Here is a 25797-nt window from a genome sequence, read left to right on the forward strand (position 1 = left end):
TGAAGCCTTTCTGGCTTATTGGTATTCCCCTACTAGAAGCTTCTAATTTAAACATATTCCAAATGAGGCAGCAATCATTGAATGTTACCATCCAGGCTCTAGAAGAACAAGAATAATTTTTAAATAGTTAAGCTGGAGTAATCCTACAAAATAAAGAGCTTTGTATTTCCTAACCACAATGGCAGGAAGAACTTATACTATAATAAATGAAACTTGCTCTTTTTACATCAATAATAAAGATCAACTAGAACAAAATTTTAAAGTACTAAAAAAAGAATGTAGCCACAGGTGGGCAATAGTGACTCAGTGGCAGAGTTCTTGCCTGCTAAGCCAGATACTTAGGTTTGATACTGGTGCCTGCCCATGTAAATAAAAATGAATGTAGGCATAATAAATAATAGCTATGAAAAGCAGATACAAACTCATCTTAGCTAGAAAACTTTCTATTTTTCTTTCATTCTTCCCCATCCCTCTATGAGCTATCCTGCTCATGCTCATTAGGCTTTTAATTATCCTGCTGTTAATTTTCTTCCTAATCCCCTGCCTCTTGCAATTTCTGTCTAGATTTATTCACAGGTAAGTAGTAACTGTAACAAACCAGCAAAAATCTGAAAACATACTCCTGCTACAACAAAAATGTGAAGGCATGCTCCTATCGTAGCTAAAACATCACTACCAACCAGTTCCAACAAAAGACACCCAGAAACCCAATCAACAATGCCCCAGCTCCACTTGAAAAAATTCTTCCTCTAACTTTTCCTGAACTCAGTAGGAAGTAGCTAGGAAAAGAATGTGATGTCCCTATTGCTTCTAAAACTGTAAATTTGCTTTGAATTGAACTAAAGTATTCCCCCAAACCTAACCTCAGCTCCAGTTAGTTTTATTAAAATAAAAAGGTAAGAATGTCAAGTCTCAGAAGAACAACTTGACATGTAAAATGGAGTCTGTGACCTTCTCAGCTTCTCTCTCACAGCAACTTCTCTGACAGGACCTGATGTGGCAACAAGATAGATAAGCATCGATGTTCCAATGCCCCAGACCAGAAGCAAGATCAGATAACCATGAGCATGAGGTCATGGTCTGCTCCACCTTGATAATGCCCAGCAATGCCTGAAGCTCACATCCCCCCTACCCTTTTTGCCTTTAGAAATCTAGCCCTCAGAAGGAAGGCCACAGCCATCTCCTTCCTCTGCCTTGGCTCTCACTCTGTCACTCTGCTCAATAAATCCATGTTGCTTTGATTCACTGTCATGTGTGGATTCCTTAATGATCCCATGCCTGACAAAATACTATTAGGCAGGATTTTATAATAGGTGCATATATTGCTGCAGGCCTATCCCTGCAGAGGATTGATCCAACTGGAACCCTAAAAAACTCCACTGAGGTTTCAACTAAGTGCAGGTGAATAAAAGCCTAGGTGCCAGTGGAAAAATGACAAGAGAAAGCAAATCATGGAAATCCTGATGGTTCAATACATTATACAATATTAGAACTGCATAGCCATTACAGCATTAAGCAGAACGTTCTTCACACTTCATTTTCTCATGAAAAATATATTCTTGGGTATGTTGAGAAGATACAGAATGCTTGCTCATAAGAGCCACCAAATGGAAAATACATGAAGAAATGATATGAAGCTTAGATATAAATGTGATTACATATGGAGAGCCCATGGAAATCCTCAGAGCTCCAAATCAAGTATCCTACTTCCCCTTAGAGTACCTTCTTTATATTTTTTAAAATTTGAAATTTCATAGCCAATGAAGCCTGTGGTTCATTATTTTTGACCCAAGAAAAAATAAAGCCCACCTGCCATAAACCCACACTTAAATACAGGCAAAGCCTTGTTTAATCAATGGGAGTCAATTTTGCTGTAGCAAAACTTTTGTGTACCAAATAAAATGCAGTAGTCTGCAAACTAAACTCTATGATTTGCATTTTGACAGTATCATTGAGATAGGAAAAAATAAGGCATCAAGCCTGTGGTCTCTGGTCTTTGATCCAGCTCTGAAAGAGTTAATGTATGGCTACTGTTCTATTTTGCTAGCTGCCAGAATGCGATATACCAGAAACAGAATGGCTTTTAATAAAGAGAATTTAATAAGTTGCTAGTTTACAGTTCTAAGGCCAAGAAAATGTCCCAATCAAAACAAGTCTACAGAAATGTTCAATCAAAGGCATCCAAGGAAATATATACCTTGATTCCAGAAGGTTGATGAAGTTCATGTTTCTCTCTCAGCTGGAAGAGCACATAGCAAACATGATGACATCTGCTGGCTTTCTTGTGGCTCTACAAAAAAGGGCTTTCTCCAAAATGTTTCCTCTTTTAAAGGATTCCAGCAAGCAACTCCACCTTCAATGGGTAGAGACACACCTCTATGGAAATCATCTACTCAAAAGTTAGCACCCACAATTGGGTGGGTCACATCTCCATGGGAACTGTCAAAATGCTCCCACCCAGCAATATCAAATGAGGATTAAAAGTTATGGCTTTTCTGGAATGCACCACAGATTCAAACCAGTGTAGCTACACACTTCATGGAACAAATATTTTCCCTAAAGCCCTGAAACATCACCAAATCATAAAAGTTTGTAAAATCATAGGCCTGAAATGGAATCTTAGTAATGATAAAAAAAAACATGTGGTCATAAAAAGTTGTTAAACATCTGTCTTAAAACAAATTTTGACTACATAATAAACCGCCAGAAGCATGATAGGTGTCTCCTCTTGAAACAAAGAAAGCACCTGGTATTCAAAGGTTGAGATGGGAAATCACTGTAATGACCTTCCTGTGTAACAAGCTAACCCATTCTATTCAAGGCATATCTCTCCCTTGAGAACGTCTGCATAATCCCTTTAACCTGAACATTTTCTCTTTCTTTAATAAACTTTGTTACTTATTGTACCAATTTGATTCTGTGGAGAACTTCATAAAAGACATATTCTTTAATCTTCATTCCATATTGCTGATTGGGAGCTTTTTTGATTGTTCCTATGGAGATGTGGCCCACCCAATTGTGGGTGGTAATTTTTCATTACATGATTTCCATGGAGGTGTGTCTCCTCACATTAAAAATGGTGTTTCTTACTAGAATCCTTTAAAAGAAGAATCAATTTAAAAAGAGTCCCTTTTTAGAGTCACAAGAAAGCCACAGTCAGAATGCACTCACAAAGCAGAGAGTCCACCAGCCAGTGACTTTTGGATATGAAGAAGGAAACAGCTCCTGGGGAGCGTCATGAAACAAGAAGTGAAAAAAGAAAGCTAGCAGACATTGCCATGTACCATTCCAGCTGAGAAGATGTAAACATCATCGGCCTTCTTGAACCAAGAAGCCTCCCAGGGAACTTCATGAAATAGGAAGCCAGGAGAGAAAGTAGCAGATGATGCCTTGCTTGCCATGTGACCTTCCAACTGAGAGAGAAACTGTGACTGTGTTCGCCATGTGCCTTTCCAGATGAGAGAAAAACCCTGAACTTCATTGGCCTTCTTGAACCAAGGTATCCTTCCCTGGATGCCTTATATGGGACATTTCCATAGACTTGTTTTAATTGGGACATTATCTCAGCCTTAGAACTGTAAACTAGCAACTTATTAAATTCTCCCTTTAAAAACCATTCTGTTTCTGGTATATTGCATTCCAGCAGCTAGCAAACTAGAACACTTATTCTTACTGGCCTTCTTTCATCTCTAAATTCTTTCTGTCCTGAAGATTCTAAACTAGAAATGGAGCTCATGTACCTCTATGATCAGCCAGGCTCCAGTTACACTATCATCCAATATCATTAATGAGATCATCACTCAAGTACAATTTTTTTTTTAAGAAGAAATAATGTATCTTCAATTCCTTAGCAAAACACAAGGCCTAAGGGCTGAACTTGGTTGTAGTGGTCTGTTCACTCATTTCATAAAATGTGATCAGTATAAACACCGTTAACAAAAAAGTTATTCAAATTCTTTCTGCTTTACCTCTGCATTTCCTGGGAACACGATGTCATTCTATCTAGTTGTATTTGAGAAGAAACTCTTCTTTCTGTATTTATCCAGCCTTAACTAGATTTCTTATTAATGAAAATATTGTTAGTTTAAATTTTAATATCAATGACCATGTTTCTAAAATGTTTCCTACAACTACTATTTTATAGCTATTGTATTTTTATTCTATTCATTTTATGTCTTTAATTTCTTCATTTTAATATTTGGTGTAAATGTAATTTATTTCTCAGTGAATCACAAATTACAAATCCTGGTTTTACCTCCCTTAGATAATATGAGTGTCATGGAAAATGTATTCCATCTTATATGTAATAAAGTTATTTGGTGCCAGAATTCTCAGTACCCTAAGGTAATTTATGACTCAGCAGGAAAGACATTAAAAACTGAAATTTGTAGGGGCCTCAGGAAATGATAGTGGGAGCACATTGCCAAGATTAGATACCAGAACTCCCTAATTTAAATATGTGATTTATTTGTAAGATATGCAAATTTCAGATATTTAAGTTTGGCAATCTATGCAATTATATTGACTTTCAATTTTTCAGTAACCATGATTTTCTAATTTAATGTCTATTTCTTTATAGTAAGTTGATATTTGGTGTTCTTTGCTTTCTATTCACCTTAATTTTAATGTGTTTCCTAAATATTGTTCAAACATAGAAAAATGTTTTCTAGTAAAGTATATATAAACAAAGAACTAAGAGCAAATAGATTGTGTAATTTACTTTTCATTCTTAAATTGAAGTTAGCATAATTTACAACTCCTCTATATCTTATTTTTACTCTTTATTTCACATCACTCATTACATTTGCTTTTTGGTTTTGAATTGTCCCTTCTTTATTCTGCCTTGGGTAGTTATGTCTGTATATCAATTTATATACAAGCAGGTAAAACTGCAGTGTAATATTCCAGAAGGGTGACTGAAATATTGGTAATTCATTTATAATTTTCACATATATGGGAAAATATTTCCACCTCTTGAGTTATGCAATTTTGTAGCTTCATCAGTCTTGCTTCCCAACAACACTGTCATCAGAATATTTTGTCAAATTTTTACTTAAAAAATATCAATGTACTTTTAATGAGAATATTTTTATTATGAATGAAATTGAGCATATTCTTCAGAGGTTTAAGACAAATTTCCTCCATTTTTTAGTAATCTAGCTATCCACATTCTTTATTTATTTTTCACTGATTTGTGGTGTTTTTATTTTTGGTTTCCAATTTTTTTTGTTGAGGTTATGAGCTGAAGCTTAAAAATTAAAAATAATAAAAAGCAATTTTTAAGGTTCTTTCAATATACTAAAATAGTATAAAATAAAATAATAAAATACCAATTTAAACATATTTTCTATACATCATGGAGAGTATTATTTTTCCATGCAGATTATTATTTTTACTTTCATGTAATCAACTTCATTAATATTTTTATATGTCATCTCTCAATTTTGAGAGCATACCATTAGTCATTTACATTCCCACCAGCAGTAATGACAACATTAGTGTACCCCAAATCACATCCTTTTCACTTCAACATTCTGCACAGGGTAAGGTGCTAGTATAGCATATAAATTTAATTTTCATTTTCATGAGCCCTAACAAAGTTGAGTAACTTTCTGTATTTAGTATTTGGATAGCTCTGTAAAGGTCAAATTCAATGATTTTGCTCATATTTTTTATTGGGATGACTCTCTTTAAAATAATTAAATTGATGGAATTTATTATGTATTGTGGATATGCATTTGTGGTTGAACATTTATATTCCAAACTTCTTATTGAATCCTGTGCTTTTTCTTTTCACTCTCTCGTATGCAAGTTGATGAATACCTGTGACTAACCTTCAAATAATCCATTTATTTCATTTTCTTTACAATTATCACTATATGTATCCAGTAAAGTAAACAAAGGCAGACTTCTATGTTTTCTCCTAAAACTTTATTTTTTTTACCTTTCATATTTAGATTTACAACCAGTTAAAATCTAATTTTGTGTGTCGTGTGAACTAGAAGTCAATCTTACTTCTTCCTATTTATGAAATCCAAATGACTCTAAATCCAATGTAATATATGTGCATATTCTGAACTCTATTACATTGTTCAATTTGTCAATATAGAAAAAATGCAAAATATCTTAAATAATTATGAATGTATAAGGACAGAATATTTTTTATGCAGATTCCACAAGTTTATTTCTTTAAAATTGCCTTTACTGCTTGCAAGTCTTTGCATTTTTTGGGAGAATAAGTTTCTCAATTAAAAACAGTTGCTAAAATTTTTATTGGGATTGAATTGGATTTATAGACAATTTATAGATGAAGAGTTGGGATCTTTTGAATATTAAATCTTCCATTCCATAAACATGATGCTGTTCTCCATTTCTCAAATTTCTTTCAATTACATTTATAGCTTTGATCATAGAGTTTTTGTGTATGACTTGTGGAATTTTTTAATAGAAATTTTATTTTTTAGTACAACCAGAAGTTGTATCATTTTAATCTATATCTTCTCTTCTATATCTTATAATTTAATTGTGTATTTATATCTTCCTTACACATAGAAATACAATTTTATTTATTTACTTTGTATGCAACAACCTTGCTAAATTTAAGAACAATTCTCATAATTCTTCTGTGCATTGTTTTAGAATTTCTGAAAAAGAAACCCCATACCTACTTGCCATCACTTACCCATTACCCAACTACATATACCCTAAGAAATCACTAACCCAATTTCTGTCTCTACAGGTTTGCCTATTCAGGACATTTTGTATGTATGGAATCATGCAATATTTTAACTGAGAAATTAGGATTTAAGGGATGGTTTTAATTACTGAATCATTATATGTATATTCCTTTTGTTTTGGGGATTTTGGAGCTGTCATGGTCAGGTTCATGTGTCAAGTTGGCCAAGTAGTGGTACATGTTTGTCTGGTTGGGCAAGTGCTGGCTTGTCTGTTGCTATGAGGACATTTCATAGAATTAAATCATGATCATGTTAGCTGCATCCACAGCTGATTCCATTTTTAATTAACCAAGGGGAGTGTCGTCTGCAATGAGGGATGCTTAATCTAATCACTGAAAGCCTTTTAAGGAGGAGTAAGAAGAAACAGTCTTCTTCCTGCTCTGGCTGGTGAGCCTCTCCTGTGGAATTCGACCAGACCCTCCATCAGAATCATCAGCTTCACAGCCTGCCCTACAGATTTTGGTTATGTGAGACACTTTTTATATTTGTGAATATTTCCTGTTGATTCTGTATCTCCAGAGAACCCTGACTAATACAACTTGGTACCATGAGTGGTTCTTAAGAAACAGAATCTTAAAATGGGTTTTTTATGAATAGTTTTCTACTCTGACTAGACTCAAAGGCACTAAGGACTCTGATTCACATAATCAGAAAGACACTACCAATTCATGGAGTGAGTTGGCAAAAGAGATAGTCAAAATATCACCATTCAGTTCTTACAATGCTTCACTTTTATGAAACCAGGGTCTCAGGATAATGTTTTTGATAACTTTGCAGAGTTTTGTGGAAACAAGAGGTATAGAGACATTGGATGGCTTTTGTTAGATACACTGGATACATTAATGATTTAAAGGGATGGACTTAAGGCTTCAAACGAGAAGCTTAAGCTCCGTGTGTCAGAGGCAGAAGTTTCTATGAGTGTCCTTAAGGAAAATCTTATTTCTGTTGTGGGGCACACCAAAGGAGAGAACACACAAGTCAAAGCAATTTGCAAGCCAATTAGTTTTTATTACCCAGCTGGCAACTGCCTCAGAAACCCAAGAAGTAGGATGCAGAGAGCAGCCCTGAGGAGTTCTCAAGGGGGGCTTATAAAGGTTAAAACCACAAGCGTATCCACAGAAGCAGAAAAAAGGACATTATCTTTCAGAGCCACATCTTGGTTTGCAGCTGTAAGCAAGCAATCTTATCTACAGAAGCAGAGGAATGCCATTTGCTCTTGCACAATACATCCCATTCTTTTAGTGTCTTAGCAATCATTATTGTTCAATTTTTAACTCTTGGGAACTTTCCATCCTGGATCTTGTGACTCCAGATACCTTCTTCTTGCTAGGGCCTGATTTATTGCCCCAAACCCCCCACATTCTCCACTGGTTTTATGAGAGAATCAAATCATTGTTTCTGTATTTTCATTATAAATCTGTTGATAGTGGGTTTGAAGGACTAATAATTTAATAGCTTTTATTCTTTTTTTCACATATGAGGTCAGACAGTTTATTATACAGGGTCCAAACATTAGACCTAATAATATGAGAATTAGGGGTCCTGTTATGGCGGTTAGGAGCATGGGTAGCTATGGGGACGAGGAAAACAAATTTTCATACCAGTTGGTTTCAGCTTTCTGGTGTTCCTCCTGCTCTTGTAACCTGCTACGGACTAGGGATAGACTGTTTTTAATTATTCCAGAATGATTGGCATAGAAGCAGCAGATTTCTCTGAGGGCCATGCATAACCCACCTTGTTTCAGAAATAGAAGATCTAAGCCTCTGCAGTTTTGGAGGATGACCTTCACCAGTGAATTTAGGGAGTTTTCCAAACGAGTGATGAAACTTTGTAATTCACTAAGGTCCTGATCAACTTGTTTGCAAAGGGTTTTAAAGTTTTGGTGCCCAGTGATAAAAGCTGCAGTTCCAACTGCAGTTGATCCCGCGATGACCAGTCTGACAAGGAGGGGCACCAGGATTGGGGCTCCTTGGCCTGGTAAGTGATTTTGAAATGTTCCCTACCACCTTCCCCAGAATAATAGTATACTTGGGGGATAATGTGAACCAGAATACAAAATTCCTCCTCGACGGCCATTACTGGGGGAGTTATGCAGGGGATGATACCAGATGTGCAAGCAAACCAAGTGCTGTCAGGAGCTACAAGGAGGCACTCCCATCCATTTGGGCTTGAAGTTAAAATGTTCTCTAGTGATGTGAGGAGTCTGCAAGAGTCACTATAGGGGGATTAAGCTAGATTGAAATCCTCAGAATAAATACAGGTTCCCTAACCTTGGACATCTCCTAGGGTGAGTTTCAGTTCCTGTCCCCACCTGCAGAGGTGTTGTCCTTGCACTTCTTGGACTGAGAGGTTTCTGATATGGGTATCTGCAAGGCCTAGGGAGATATTAGCTCCTATTCCTATGTAATATGGGGATTCAGGGTTTAAGCAAAGCCAACAGTCTTCAGTAGTAAGCAGATTGGTTTGATTCATGAACTGGAACACTGAATCCAACAGGTCAAGCAGGGAATTTTGGGGGGAGGGGGAGAAGCCCGTATGAGGGCTTAAAGGGGTGAGACTGTTTAAGCTCAGGGTAGCCCGGGGAGTGGTGATCTGCCTGGCCTCTTGGTTGGAGGGAGTGAGCTGCGATGGTGGCGGGTGCTCAAGCGGAGGCCGCTCAAGCAGTGGTGGCTTTTGTTTGGGGGGTTTTATGGGTTTTATGCCGGGATTTAGAGCTCTGTTTGGCCCTATGGGGTTGTTCTGTTTTCAGGGAAGGAATATCTGAATTGTGAAACTGATGCCAGGATCGTAACCTGTGACATATAATCCAAGTCCCCAAGTTTTCCCACTGTCCCAGACTTGGGTATACCAGGAATGGATTGTAATAATAACTGGGTTACAGGCACCTTGGGTGCAACTGTCAGGGCTAAGGGTTGGTGTTCTTGTTAAGGTTATGAATGGGTCTCAGTCCATTTTGTGAGTGTTTCACAACCCCATTTGGCACAATGGTACTCATCTTCCCCCTGACATTCTGGACTGCCCTTTCAGGACAGGCATAATGGTCAACATGCTGTAAGCTTTTTTCTTGGAGAAGGGTGCCACATCCATATCCCTGGATTATAGTTGGCCCTCCCCCTTGAAGATGCCCCCCAACCTCTGATTTCCCTGGTAAGAGTTCCATTGATTCCCAAACAGCTGGCAAAGGTCAAACTGGAGGATTGGTTGGGACGGAGTGGTGTTTCTAGCAACCACTATCCTGTCCACTGTTCTAGTGAGTTCCCAGGTATAATATATAACCTGGTGAGGACTTTTTCCCGTGAACCCCCCCAGGGATATCAGAAGGACCCAGAGGGATTTCTGGAAAGTCTTATTTTTAGTGGATCCTCGGTTCACAGGATAGTCCAGTTTCTGTGGAGGTGGTCTGGGGCAGCCTTCTTGATCTGGGTGTGATGAATTCAGTGTTGTTTTCCCACAACTTTTACTGCTGTTGGTGTTGTGAGGATTACTGGTAGGGGTTCCATCCACTGGACCTCTAAGGTGGCTGGCTGAAGCCTCTTAATCCAGACCAGGTCTCCAGGCTACACCTGAAATAGATCTTTGTTAGGGACAGGGTTTGTTGGTCCTGGATGGGCTGCCTTCACCATTTCCAAGTATGATGGTTGGCAGACTGCAAAGCTTGTAATGATTTTAGAAAAGAATGGTTATTTAATTCAGCTATTTTCTCTTCTCCCAACTGAGGAATTAGTGGGGGTGGTCGCCAAAACATGATTTCATATGGTGTAATTCCCTTAACATAGGGAGTACATCTAGTCCTTAGGAGTGCAAATGGAAGGAGACTCACCCAGTTTTCACCAGTCTCGAGCTTTAGTTTAATCAGAGTTTCTTTTATTGTTCTATTCATTCTCTCAACTTGCCCTGAACTCTGTGGCCTATAAATACAATGTAATTTCCATTTAATATTTAATATTTTTGCTAACAATTGGGTAATTTGGGCAATGAACACTGGCCCATTGTCAGACCCCACTGCACTCGGGAGGCCAAATCAGGGGACAATTTCAGAAACTAGTTTTCTTACTACTATTTGTGCTGTCTCGGTTTTGGTAGGGAATGCCTCAGTCCATTCAGAGAAGGTGTTGATGAAAACTAGCAGATATTTGTATCCATATGGACTGGGTAACATTTCCATGAAGTCTACTTCCCACTGTTCTCCTGGGGCTTGTCCCCTTATCCTGGTCCCTTGGGGTACCTCCTTCGCTTGGCCAGAATTTACCTGGGTGCAGATGTGGCATCTGGATCATATTTACTGGGCTTGTTGTTGCAGTCGGGGAATGTATTTCTCTGTAATAATTCAGTTAGTTTCGTACTGCCCAGGTATGTACTTTGGTGCACCTCGGCAATCAAATTTTGCCCCAGTTGCTCTGGCACCAGAATTCTCCAATCTGGGAGAATTTTCCAACCATCCAGATCTGTTTTGGTGCCCAGGGTTTCACCCAGTTTCATTTCTTCCCCAGTATAGTTTGGAGGGTTCGGCAGTACTCGTCTGGGTAAGACAGGAAGTATCTGCAGTGTCCCCACTGGTTTTTGGACAACCTCGTTTGCCATTTTATCAGCCAGGGCATTTCCTCTGGCAATTTAGTTTCATCAGTCTGGTGTCCTTTGCAATGTATAACGGTAACCAGATAGCCCTTTTTGATAACCAGATAGCCTCTAGCAAGGCGATAATTTCTGGTATATATATTTTTTCTTTTCCCCTTGATGTCAAAAGTCCCCACTCCTGATATATTGCCCCATGGATGTGTGCAGTTGTGAAGGAGTATCTGTTGTCCATGTAGATGCTGACAACCTTCCCTTTTCCCCACCTCAGTGCCTGGGTCAGAGCTATCAGCTCGGCCTTTTGGGCTGAAGTCCCATGTCCTAGGGCCTGAGCCCAGATGACCCAGTCCGCAGCTACCACTGCTGCCTCCGCATACCTGATTCCCTCAGAGACATAACTGCTCCCATCTGTACATAATTCTTCATCAGGATTTGGCCAGTGGGTGTCAGTGAGGCCATCCCTCAGGTTTGTGAGGGAATCCAGGACCTTGCAGCAGTCATGGATGGGCTCAGATGGGTCATCATCCAGGAGTAAGGTTGCGGGGTTAAGGGCTATCACTTTCAGGAAGCAGATTCATGGGGGATCTAGTAGCAGTACTTGATAATGGGTTATCCAGGCATTTGTGAGCCATCTCTCAGGAAGGCTTTTTAGTAATGTTTCTACTGAATGTGGGGCCACTATTTGTAAGTCCTGTCCCAGAGTTAATTTGGATGCTTCTTTAACCAAAATAGCAGTGGTGGCAATGGCCCGGAAGCAGTTTGGTCATCTAGCTGCTACATAGTCTAGCCTCTTAGGTAGGCAACCGGCCTTTTCCATGGACCTAATATTTGGGTTAGAACCCCTTTTGCTATTCCCCAGGCCTCAGCAACATATAGTTGAAAGGGTTTTGACAGGTCAGGCAAGGTTAAGGCAGGAGCACTTACAAGTGTCTGTTTTAACAGTCTAAAAGCCTTTTGCTCAGTTTCAGTCCAGGTTAGAGTTTTCTATTTTCCCCCTGTACTAGTATACATGGGCTTGGCTATTTCTGCAAATCCAGGAATCCAGGGTCAGCAATATCCAACTGCCCCCAGGAATTCCCGTACCTGCCTCTTTGTCTATAGTTGGGGTATCATTAAGATTCCTTCAACCCTACTTGAGGATAGTGACCTCATTCCTTTCTTTAGTTCGTATCCTAAGTATGTTGCCAAATTGGTGCATAGTTAGGCTTTTTTAGCTGAGACCATGTAGCCTAACTGGTCTAGCTCCTGTAGTAAATTTTCAATCGCTTTTTTACAGTCTGGCAGGTTATTGGCTGCCAGTAAGAGGTCATCCACATATTGTAGCAGGGTTATTTCTGTATGCTTTTGTCTAAAGCTGGCCAAATCTTGACTTAAGTCTGCATCAAACAGGGTGGGAGAATTTTTGAAACCCTGTGGGAACTGGTCCCAGGTCAATTGTCCAGAGAAACTCCCCTCTGGGTCAATCCATTCAAATGCTAAAATGGGTTGACTTACCTCAGCCAGAGGAAGTGAAAAGAAAGCATCCTTTAAGTCCAGAAAAGTATAAACCTGTTGGTTGGGAGGTAACAGGCTCAGTAGTGTATATGGGTTAGGCACAGTAGGGTGAATGGTTTCAACTCTTTTATTCACTTCCTGGAGGTCTTGTACTGGCTAGTAATCCTCAATCCTGGGTTTTTGGACCCAGAGAAGGGGGGTGTTACAAACCGAATGACAGGGGACTAGAATGCCTGCCTTCCAGAGTCTTTTGATATGGGCTGCAATGCCTTTCTTAACCTTTAAGCTTATTGGGTATTGTTGAATTCTGACAGTTGTGGCAGTGCTAGTCAGCTGGACAACAATGGGGAGCAGGTGGAAAGCTAATCCTGGTAGATTAGTGTCTGCCCATATGCCCGGTATTTTTTCTTTAAATTCCCACAGGTACAGGCCTGGGACCTGCACTGCCACCTCTGCAGTAAGTAAATATTCTTCTGATAAGGGGCAAGTGAGGAGGATTTTCAAGGGGTTGGTATTGAAGGAGAGCTCGGTCAAATTGTTTCTGAAAGAGATGGTGGCCTGTAATTTTTTAGAAGGTCCCTTCCCAAAAGGGGGTACAGACACTGTAGCATCACCAGAAATGAGGGGATGACAGTTCCTTCCCCAAGGTTAGTGATCCTAGTCTTTGTCCATGGGTAAGACTTTTTCTTTCCTGTTACTCCCTGTATGGGGATTTTTTCCTTAGATATGGGCCCTTCTGCCTGCTGGAGGAAAGAGAAGGTTGCCCCAGTATCCACAAGAAATTTTATAGGATTGCCCCCAATTACTAAGGTGACCCTGGGTTCCTGGGGGCTCAATGGAATGGAGCCCCAGCCCCATCAATTTGCCTCCTCATCTAGAACAGGGAATGGTTTCAGTCCTTTAAGTTCCCTTTTAGGGCATTCATTTTTCCAATGTCAGTTCTCTTTGCAGTAGGTACATTGATTCGTACCTAGGCCCAACCTTTTTCCTTGGTTCCCCTTCCTTTTTTTCAACAGTTTCCCATCTATATTTCTGTTTTTCCTGTTCAGCCATTGAGGATACTAAAATTCTGGCTATTTTTTTGGTCTGTGTGGTCCCAGGGTCATCTCTGTTATTAAAAGTCTTTTGGGTAATCTCTACCAGTTCAGACAGCACCTTACCCTCAAATCCTTTTAGTTTTTGTAACTTTTTTCTTATGTCTGGGGCCAACTGGGTGACAAATGCTATATTTATGGCTCTCCTATTTTCGGCCGCCTCTGGATCTATACGGGTGTACAAGCGGTATGCCTCAAGGAGGTGCTCAAGGAAAGCGGCCAGAGATTTGTCTGGTTTTTGTATAGTTTTGCTTACCCGAGATAAATTGATCTGCTTTTTGGCTGCTGCTCATAGTCCCCAAAGCAGAGTCTGGTGATACTGATCAAGAGCATCCTTACCTTTATCAGTGTTGGGGTCCCATCCGTGGTGGGTGGAGGAGAACAGAGTCTCTAATTAGGTTGGCTGGGTAGTAGGCTGTCCGTCAGGTCCAAGAATTAACTTCCTCACCTCTCTCCTGACTCAATCTCATTCCTCAGAGGTGAAGAGGGCCTGGAGGAACTGTTGGCAGTCCTCCCAGGTGGGCTGGTGGGTAAAAAAGACAGTCTCCAAGAGGGAGATGAGCACTTGGGGCTTTTCAGAGAAAGAGGGATTTTGGTTTTTCCAATTATACCGGTCGCTAATGGAGAAGGGGACATAGACCATGAAAGGTGGGTGGGCATCCCCTGGGGTAGGGCCAACCTGTCTTCAGGGTAAAATTGGGGCCCTGGAAGAATCTGGTGACTGTGCACCAGAAGAGGGGTGGTAAGCAGAGCCACTTCTGTCATGGCGGGAGGGCTGAAGATCACCTCCTGGCTATTGGAGGGGCTGATTGCCACCTCTCAGTTACCTCTCCCCTCTGGTCTCAGAGAGGGTGGAGAGGCTACAGGATATGGGGGAGGATTCATTAAGAGCAGATCCTCCGGTGGTCCCGTCAGTACCTGGAACCTATTAGTCTTTTCTTTCTAAGTGTTCTTTAGTATGAGGGCTGTTTTGGCTCTTGGGGGTCTTCCTTTTTGGGACTCCAGGCAGGACTGTAATCATTTGGGTTTTTCTGTTGAAATTTCAATCCAAATTAGTATATAGGAGAGCTGTTTAGAGTGGCCTGGATCACCAAAAGTCATCCTTTGGACTCTATAAGCTATAGATAAGTCTGTGGTCCCCTCGGAAGGCCACCCAGAACCAAAAGTTGGCCACTCCCATGAGCAGAATTTCTCCAAGTTGAAGGCACTGACAGGGGCTCCGTAGTCTCCAGCCTTCAACTGAAATTCCTGAAATATTTCAAAAAACATTGAAGTGGAGTACAGACAGATGAGCTTGACTGACCCTTGGCAATTATGACAAGAACGACATGGAATGTGACAAGAACAGTAGATGAGAGAAGGGACAAACTAAACCAAGACGCACATACAAACCTTAACCTTAATTGATTCTTAACCAGAAGCCCCAGGCAACATCTTGCTCCAGGACATGACCTCAGAAGTAATTCTGCATCCAGCCTTCCAGAGGTCCCTGACCTGGATCCAGTAGCAAACCTGTACTCACAGGTGAGATTTCCAGAAACAGATGACTCCACCCAGATTTTTGTATAATTTTGGAGCGTCCTTTAGGACCGGCCTGGTTCCTGTTCCTTGCCTGGGGTGGAGGAACGTCTCTCTGAGGACTTCCCCTAGGCCTGACCCTGGTTCCAGGGGCGATCCCCAGGATTGTGGTCACCAGATGTCCTGTTAGGGACGATCTTGCTGGGGCCTCCAAATGTTGTGGGGTGCACCAAAGGAGAGACCACACAAGTCAAAGCAATTTGCAAGCGACTGCCTCAGAAACCCAAGAAGGAGGGTTCAGAGAGCAGTCCCAAGGAGTTCTCAAGGGGGGCTTATAAAGGTAAAAACCACAAGCATATCCACAGAAGCAGGAAAAATGATATTATCTTTTTGAGCCACATCTTGGTTTGCAGCTGTAAGCAAGCAATCTTATCTACAGAAGCAGAGGAATGCCATTTGCTCTTGCACAATACATCCTATTCTTTTAGTTTCTTAACAATTATTATTGTTTAATTTTTAACTCTTGGGAACTTTCCACCCTGGATCTTGTGACTCCGGATACCTTCCTCTTGCTAGGGCCTGATTTATTGCTCGTGACCCCCCCCCCCCCCACTTGACTGTACTTGAAATCACTCAGTCACTAAATCTTTTTTTTTTTTGCTTCGTTTCTCTTCCCTTTGTCTTAGGAAGTCTTTCTCAATCCTATAATGCTAGGGCCAGGCTCATCCTCAGGAGCCATGTTCCATGTTACCAGGGAGGTTTACAGCCCTGCGAGTCATGTCCCATCTAGGGGGAGGCAGTCAGTTTGCCTGTGGAGAAAGCTTAAAGAAAGAAGCTGCATCGAGCAACAAAAGAAGCACTTCTTTGAGGTTGTATTTACTTTTTCCTTTCAATGGGTCGTGTCTTCTTGTTTCTTTATATATCTTCAAATCTTCTATTGAATTTTGGTCATTTGAATGTTTTGATAGGTAACTCTGGCAATCAGATTCTCCCTCTAATATAAGATTTTAGTGTAGAGTACCTGTATGTTGAATCTCTTCTTCAACTCATAGCCCAGTTTATACAGATAATTCAGAACAGCCCATAGTGAGCTGTGTACTTGTACTTGCTTTGGATTCAATTACAATTCTTTTTCTAGTTCTCCCAGGTGTTAAATTAGATAATTGGCTTTAGTTCTTTCTTCATTCATAATACAGGAATTTAGGGCCATAAATATCTCTCTCAGCACTGCTTTCACTGAATCACATCTGTTTTGATATCTGCTTTTGGTTGCATTTGTTCTCAAGTACTTACTGATTTCTCTTGCAATTTCTTCTTTGACCTACAGATTGCTTGGGTGTCTTGTTTAACCTCCACAAGTTTGTAAATTTTCCAGTCCTTCTGCTTTCTATTGATTTCCATATTAAATACATTATGGTCAGAGAAAGTGTTTTAGATCATTTCAGTTTTAGAAAATATATTGAAATCTGTTTTGTAGCACAACATGGCTCCATCTTGGAGAATGATCAAGGGACCTTGAGAAGACTATATATCCTGTTGCTTGGGTGTTCATTGCTCTCCATATATCTGCTCAGTCTAGTTGATTTATCATAGTATTCAGGTTTTTGGTTTCCTTACTTATATGCTGATTAGATATTCTGTGTATTGATGAGAGCGGTGTATTGAAGTATCCAGGTATTATTAAAATGAAGTATGTTTCTCACTGCAGTTTGCTAGTTACTGGCCATTTGTATTTACTGTTCTCTGATTAGGAAGATAAACATTCATAATTGCAATTTCTTCATGGGGAATTGTCCTTTGCATTAATCTAATGTGTCCTATTTTTCTCTTATAACACCTTTGCATTTAAATTCTATTTTATCCAATATTAGGATAGATACCCCAACTCTTTTTGGTTAGCGTTTGTGTGGAACATGTTTTCCCAAGCCTTCACTGACAATCTCTTTGTTGTCTTTCATTTAAAGAAAGCCTTTAGGGTGGGCCAAGGTGGCTCAGCAGGTAAGAATGCTTGCCTGCCATGCACGAGCACCCGGGTTCGAATCCAAGTGCCTGCCCATGTTAAAAAAAAAAAAAAAAAAGAAAGGCTTTAGATAGATCATACATTTCATGCATTCTGCCAGTCTGCATCTTTGGATGACTGCATTAATCCATTTACACTGTGTTATTACTCTAGAGACAATAATTACATCCAACATTTTATCCTTTAATTTTGCATGTCATCCTTATATTTGCCTTTCTTTTATCCTCTTAGTTACACTTAATTTCTATGCTGTCCTCCAAACTTCTCTCTCCTCTCATTTCCTTTCAGACTGCAGAACTCCCTTTAATAATTTTTGAGAGAGAAATATTTCCTGTTTACCTGTGAATATTTTAAACTGTATATATGTGTGAAGGATAGTTTATCCAATGAAAAAATTCTTGGCTGGAATTTTTCTCCTTCATAGAGATATATATCGTACTATAGCTTTCTCACCTCAATGGATTCTGATGAGAAACTGGTCCTTAATTTTACTAGTCTCTTTGTATGTGAAGAATATGCTTTTGTCCAGTTGCTTTTGGGATTCACTGTTTATCTTTGACATGTAGTCATTCTTGTTGGCACTTGTGCAGGTTTAAGCCTATTAGAATTCATTCAGTTTTTAATATGTTTTACTTCCTTGGTGTTTGCATGCATGTTTTTCCTAAGACTTGGGAAATTTCTTCCAAAATTTCCTCAAATGTTCTTTCTGCTCCTTTCCACTTTTCTTATCATCTGGAACGACCATGAGCAAATGTTTATGCCCTTCTGATGTTATTCATTTCCCTGACACCAGGCTCCTGTATTTCTGTCTTTCCTCTATGTCTCCAGTCTGTAAATTTCTATATCATATCTTCTAGTTTGCCAATCCTTTTACCTCAAGTTCAAAATACATTGCCAAGTTCCTCTAGGCTATTTCTAATCTCTTCTATTGTCCTTTTATTCCACAAAATTCTGTTATCTTTCATTTCATTGTTTCAAATCTTTTTATTCAACCCTGTCAGAGTTTCAGGATCCATTTTAGCAGAAATTTAAAACCTGATCCTCATTCACATAGCATTACACTTCACCAGGACTTCAATACCACCCTTTGGGACCTTATCTATTTATTTCCATTACTCTTTGCTATTTCACAGCAGACACATTATATTACTCTATTTTTTTCATTCTCAGATTGTAGCTTAATGATTACAATATAGTATTGCTGAATACATGTTTTTTGAATGACTGAAAATAAATAATTGAGTCAGTAGAACCAATATTGTTAACTATTGGGGAGAAAGGAAAATCAATGAAAGAAGCAGAAATATTGTTGAGAGTGGGCAGCCCCATAAATCAGATCAAATATCAGAAGACAGAAATCAAAGACAATAGATATTTTAGTGCTCCCAGAATCTCTAAACTGAATGAGTGATAGGGAAATCATTATGGGAAAACTTACGCTACTAGAGCCCACAGCAAAACAAAGGTGAGAGCCTATTGGGATAAGAGATGAACAAGAAACTCCAAATAACCCCAAGTTTGCATTGCTTTACCTTTTTTCCATCCAGAGAGCTAAATATCTTAGGGAGTAGAGAGACAAAGAATATTTCATTAATGAGGCTCATGGGAATTACATTCATAAAAGCATGGAAACAAATTCTTTGCCTACACTTTCTGAAGCCTGGTTTACTGATCTCTGCTGAGGTGGAAACATAATTTTACCATCTAGAGACCTCAAGTGTATTTACACCTTCCTGCCCGTCCTGGGAGCAGAGCTTCCAACTTCATCTATCATTCAAGGAAGATTTGGCATTGGTGAACTCAGATTCCTCTTTAATATTTTCTTGGTGAGTCAGAGTCTGGTCATGACTGTGGGGAATGCATTATGAGTCCAGGGCCAGGACCTCATTTATTGAGAGTAAATTTAAGAGCATCAACAAGGATAACACAGAGAGATAATCATCCAAAGTCCTACCCAGGTGAAAAGCTTGTGGTCAAGGGAGGTGATGAATACACTAAAGCATCTTCTTTCCCTTATCTGTCTCATCTAAGGTTAGCTCACACTCATGGGCTTCCTTAACGAAGGATCTTGTTAAGTATATTTATCAATTTCTTCTTAAAATCATTCAACACAAACCCTTCATTAACTCCTTTATGGTAGGCACTAAGTGTTACTCTAAGAATGAATGAATGAGTAAGACATGTTCTTTATTTTAAAGAGATTACATCTAAATATTGTGCATAAAAATGAGCACATGCAACATCCTGAGGTGGAAACTGAAGTCCTGGCAATGTGGATCCAAAGTTTGGACTCACTTGTTGAGGTTTGTGAAGGCTTCCCAAGAGTGCATGGAATTATACTGAGCCTGGCAGGGATAATATTTTTCTTACATTAGCAATTCTAAGGGAGAAGAGGTTATAAACCCACCAGGAAAAGAAGACAGGGACACAAATGTGCAATTGATATATTTGTAATGTGTGGTCAAGTTTAAAAGCAGATCTTAATATCTGATGAACAATGGTAGGGAAGGTGTGAGAAAAGCAATATGAGCTGGGGAAGGCTGTCAGCAGCCAGATAACAGAGAGCTTTGAGTTTTGTCCACGAGATTGATATTTATGTTTGAAGTTATTGGAGAGTCAGTGCAGGGTTTATCAAAGGTGATGTTCAAGAAAATTCTTGCCCTGTGGACAGTTCAGGATCAATTTCTGTTGTCAAATTCCTGGGGAAGTGATGAAGGCTGGAAATGGCACAGTGGCAGTGGGCTTGGAGGTTTGGTGAATGAGTGTGGGTGGGGTTGAATCACAGCATATACAAATATTCTTCATGAATGCCAAGCACCATGTCAGACACATTATAGTCATTTTTCCTGAATTCTGTGAATTATTAAATGAAATTGATACCCTTGTTCTGACCTAATGGGAGATGAATTGAGACTTACATCAGAGTCATATTCTTTTCCAAGGCATATACTCACATCTGGAATGAAACTCAGAGTTTTTTCTTAGATTATTGCATTTCACTAATAATTTTACTTCTTAATAAATCTAATCCTAAAAAAACAGTGTGGGGACAGTGCAATGGTGGCTCAATGGCAGAAAGCTTCCCCATGCCTGCCCTTGTAAAAATAAATAAGTAAATGATTTTAAAAAGCAGTGTGAGACTTATTGAAAAATTGCAAAGATAGTAGAGACAGTTTCCAGAAAATCACATCCATTTTTGTTTATTCTGAACATCTTCCATCCACAATATCACATTACATCTATATGTTATAAATGACAGCTTCACAAGCTCTTTTTATTTTGATGACCTGGATATTTTTCAGGGGTGCTGCAAGGTATTTTGTAAAGTGTCATTCATTTCGAATTTGTTTGATGTTCCCCTCATGATTAGACTGGGATTATGGGTTATGGAGGAAGACACCAGAAATGAAATTCTATTTCCTTTACATTATGTATCCAGGGCACATCCCATCAATGTGGCTTTTCACTTTTGATGTTGACATTCATCAATAATGCTTGTCAGGTTTCCCCACTTTAAAGTTTCTCATTTACCTATTTTCCATACATCATCTTTCACAAGGGATTATTAGTATATGAAGACACACTTTAAGAGTGGGAATCAACCCATCTTCTGGAGACAGAAGTATCTACATAAAGTTTTGCATAGTCTGCATGGGAGATTTTTGTCTTCTTACTCATATATTGCGTATTTTCTTAAATCACTTTAGATTCATGACTTTTATTTTATACTTTGAGTTGTGATACAATACTGCTTTATTTATTTTGTGGTGAGGTTTATTTCAGTTTGGGCAATGGGATATATCCAAAAGGTGTTCTGTGTCTCTTGGATTTTCCCAATAATTGAATGCTTCATGTTAGTGCCTACTTAATTTCTGGTGGTACAAGATGCTCCAGGCTCTTCCTGTGTATTTCTATTCCCTTCTAGGATCAGCCATTTCTCCAAGGAAACTTTTATTGATAATGGTGTTAAAATAAATGTCCGGACACTATGTGTGCTCCATGTTACCAAGACATCTAAGCACTCTACAAAAACAGAGTAAGAAAATATTTGCGTGTCTGCCAAGTTGTGCATATACACAGAACCATAGATATGTCTACATGTAACCTTCTATATTTATTAACCTACTCATGCTGATGCATCTCACTCTAAACCACTGCCAGGTAGAATATTTACTGTCTGGCCCTTGCTTATGGTTAACCTCCTACTCTGCAGTGGGAAATGCACTCTCCTCACCTGACATCATCTACTTAATGGCTTGATTCCAGTATACATGTACAGATGTGACAGAATTGTCAGCATACACTTTGGTAAATGTATATCCATTATATTCTAGTGGATAATATAAGTACTATATTATCCACTAGAATATAGTACTTATGCAGATTCTGTCCCTTTTATTTTCCAGACTCCATTCATATCCAGTATTACCATTTCAGTACCTTTTCCCCTCATCCCCTCGGTAGGAATATTTCATATGATTGTAGTACAATTAGATTGTTTTATCACATTTAGTGTTCCATCCTGGCATTCCTATTATCCTGACTATTAATCTTTTCTTTGCATGTACTAAGGGTTATAATTTGCTTTGTAAACATCAGTTTAAGAATGCATAAATTCAGTTGTCTATAATTATAGGATTATAGAGACTAGAGTCACTGCTGTAATAAGTGCCCTCTGATTCACCTATGCAACCTTCCTTCCCTCTCCCCAATCCCTTGAAACCAGTGTTCATTCTATTCTATTGTCTCTATTATTTGGACTAATCCAGAAAGTCATATAATTTAAATTATAATTCTGCAGGGTGTTTAGGCTGCTTTGTTTCAATTACCAGAAATAATGTTAGGTGTATGCTTCACTTTTTTGTCTAGAGGGAACATTCATTTTTATCACTGTGTAATGTTCCATTGCATAGGTGTAGTTGAGTGTGTTTATCCATTGACTTTAAAGGATATCTTCATTGTTTTCAGATTTTGGAGGTTATACATTATGCTGCTATAAAACATTCATGTATAGGTTTTTGTTTGGATTTAAGTTGTCAAATCAGCTGGATACTTAAGGACACAATTTCTGGACTGAATGGTGAGACTAAGTTTAGTTTTGCTAAGTACTGCCAAACTGTCTTCTGGCTGCACCATTTTGAGTTCTCACTAGGAGTGAATGAGAGTTTGTACTGCTCTCCAATATCAATAGCCCACGGGATTGTCAGTGTTTAAGTCCTCAGGTATTCTGAAAGCTGTGTGATGGTATATCACTGCAGTTTAATTTTGCAATTCCCTAATGACAAATGACATTGAGCCTATTTTCACATACTCATTTGCCACCTACATATCTTCTTCATTTCAGTTTCTATTCAGGATTTTTGCCCAGTTTTTCCGTTGGGTGTTGTCTTTATTTAGATGGGTGTTAACAGTTCTTTGCCTACATGAATACAAGTCATTTATCAATACCTAACTATAAGTTTTATAGTTTAATGAAATCCAATTAATAAATGTCCTTCAATCATGGTTCATGATTTGCATGCTATTTCTAAAAATTGATCACCAAAGCACAAGCCGTCAGATTTTCTTGTATGTTTTCTTCTAAAATTATTATACTTTGCATTTTAATTTTGAGTGCAGACTTCATTTTTAGTTAATTTTTGTGAAATTTATACAATATTGGCTGTATTCATTTTTTCTTTTGTGCCATATTTTAGTTTGATAGTTGCCAGAATGCAACACACCAGAGATCATTGGCTTTAATAAAAGGGATTTATTTCATTGGTTCTTCAGAGGAAAGGCAGCTAACTTTCATCTGAGGTTCTTTCTTATGCGGGAAGTCTCAGGGTGATCTCTGCTGGCCTTCTCTCTAGGCCTCTGGGTTCCAACAACTTTCCCTGGGGGTGATTTCTTTCTGGATCTCCAAAGGCCTTGGCTGAGCTGCAAGTGCTGAGATGAGGTATGCTGAGGCATGTGGGCTGTGCTACATTGAGCTCTCTCATTGAAGCACCAAGCAATGGAATCAATCATCATTCATTAGGGCAGGCACACCTCTTAGCTGACTGCAGATGTAATGAGCAACAGATTAGATTCACGGACCATTGGCTCATGTCCACAGCAACAGAGCTAGGTACCTTCACCGGGCCAAGTTGACAACTGAATCTAATTACCACACATGGTGTATGCCATTGTCCCACAGCATTTGTTGAAAAGATCTTACTTTTTCCATTAAATTGTGCTACCCCCTTTGTCAAAAGCCAATTGATTGTATTAATGTGGGTCTATTTTTGAGTTCCCTAATATATGTTTGTTTGTCGACTGAATTCTAACAGATTTGGTTCATATGTCTATCTTACTAATACAACATGGTTTAATCAATGTGACTTTACAGTTAGACTTGAATTCAGGTAGTATTGCATATTCTAGTTGTATATTCTACAATTTTATTCTTCTTCAGTATCCCCCAGGTAATTTGGACTTTTACCTTTCTTTATTAATGTTAAAATTATTTTGTAAAGTATCTACAAACTAACCTCTTGACATTGGGAAAGTGGTTGAATTGAAAGAACACATCAGATGGAGATGAAATGGGATGTTAATGGTATTGATCTTTTTATCAATACAGATGGAAAATTTTTATTTATTTTAAATTTTTATTGTAGCACTCTATATACAAGTCAAATCTCTCATTCTAGCCATTTTCTTTGTGCAATTTAGCAAGATTGATGACAATAAAAATATTCTACTACCATCATCAATATCCATGGGCCAATTAGTTCATCACATAGTGCCAAATACCTGGTCAAATGTCTTTTGAATGAAATAAAGTCAAAGAGCATTTATAGTGGAACATATTGCCTTGGGATAAAGTTCAAAATTATGAACTTTTAACAAGGATGGCTTCTTAGCAATAGCATCAAGGAGAAGCAGGAATGTTGATTTACCCTGACGTTTTCAGACAAAGGGAATTAAATCTCTATATAATTAATAAGAAATAATTAAGTCAATATGCTTGCAATGCAAACCATACCATTTATGTTAATTTGCTGAGAGCTACTTGTACCTAAACCTACCTTGCTCTGGTCACTGTTCCAGCAGTTTAATGAGTTACATGGGTTTAGAGAATGAAACACGGGTTTCAGAGTTTATCTTCTTGGGACTCTCAGAAGACACAGACGTGCAGATCCTCCTATTTGCTCTGTTCCTGATGATGTACCTGGTCACTCTCACTGGAAACCTGCTTATCATCCTGGCCACCATCTCTGATGCCCACCTGCACATTCCCATGTACTTCTTCCTTGCTAACTTGTCTTTTTCAGACATCTGTTTCATCTCCACCACTGTCCCAAAGATGCTGGTGAACATCCAGACACAGACCAAAACTATAAGTTATGGAAACTGCCTCACACAGTTGTATTTTTTCATGGTTTTTGGACAGTTAGGCAGCTTCCTGTAAACTGTGATGGCCTATGACCAATACGTGGCCATCTGTCTCCCACTGCACTACATGGTCCTCATGAACCCCAGGCTCTGTGGTCTCCTGCTGCTGGCATCATGGAAATTTAGTGTTCTGGACTGTTTTACAATGCCTAATGGTTTTGCAATTGTCTTTTTGTACAGAGTTGGAAATCCTCCACTTTTTGTGTGAATTTACTCAAGTAATCCAACTTGCATGTTCTGACACTTTCCTCAGTGACTTATTGATGTATTTTGCAACTGGAATTCTGGGTGGTATTCCACTCACTGGGATCCTTTTCTCTTACTCTAAATTGCATGCTCTATTTTGAGAATTTCATCACATGGAGGCAATTATAAAGCATTTTCTACCTGTGGATCTCATCTTTCAGTGGTGTCCTTGTTTTATGGAAATTCCCTTGGATTGTATCTTAGTTCTGCTGCTATGCAAAACACAAGGGCAAGTGCAATAGTTTCCATGAGTTACACAGTGGTCACTCCCATGCTGAGTCCCTTTGTTTATAGTCTTAGAAACAGACATGAAGAGTGCCTTAAAAATAATTTCTATCTGAGATATTCTCTCCTTGGAAGGACACTTTGCCTCAAGTTCAAAAATTTTACACTTCATTTACAGAGGTCAAATACTGGCAAATGTAAATCACATTATACTTATCAGTATATGAAGGTAATATGCTACTTGCATTATTACTAGAAGTTTATCTCTACATTTTGTACATCAAAAACCCTTGTATATTGGGTGGGCCACGATGGTTCAGTGGCAGAGTTCTCACCTGCTTTGCCTGAAACCCGGTTTGATTCCCAATGGCTGCCCATGTTTAAAAAAAGAAGAAAGCAAACTTGTATATTCTGTATTTTCTTTAAATCATTTGACATCTAGGAATGCATTCCCAAAATTCAGTATTAAGCC

At 38.9% G+C, this 25797-nt stretch overlaps 1 pseudogene; it reads left to right on the forward strand.

Moving 5' to 3' along the window:
• The first annotated feature begins 24525 nt into the window (after positions 1-24525).
• On the forward strand, positions 24526-25581 carry LOC143672918 (olfactory receptor 7A10-like; annotated as a pseudogene).
• Positions 25582-25797: the final 216 nt, after the last annotated feature.

Source organism: Tamandua tetradactyla (genome assembly GCF_023851605.1).
Source record: "Tamandua tetradactyla isolate mTamTet1 chromosome 22 unlocalized genomic scaffold, mTamTet1.pri SUPER_22_unloc_2, whole genome shotgun sequence".
Lineage (NCBI taxonomy): Eukaryota > Metazoa > Chordata > Mammalia > Pilosa > Myrmecophagidae > Tamandua > Tamandua tetradactyla.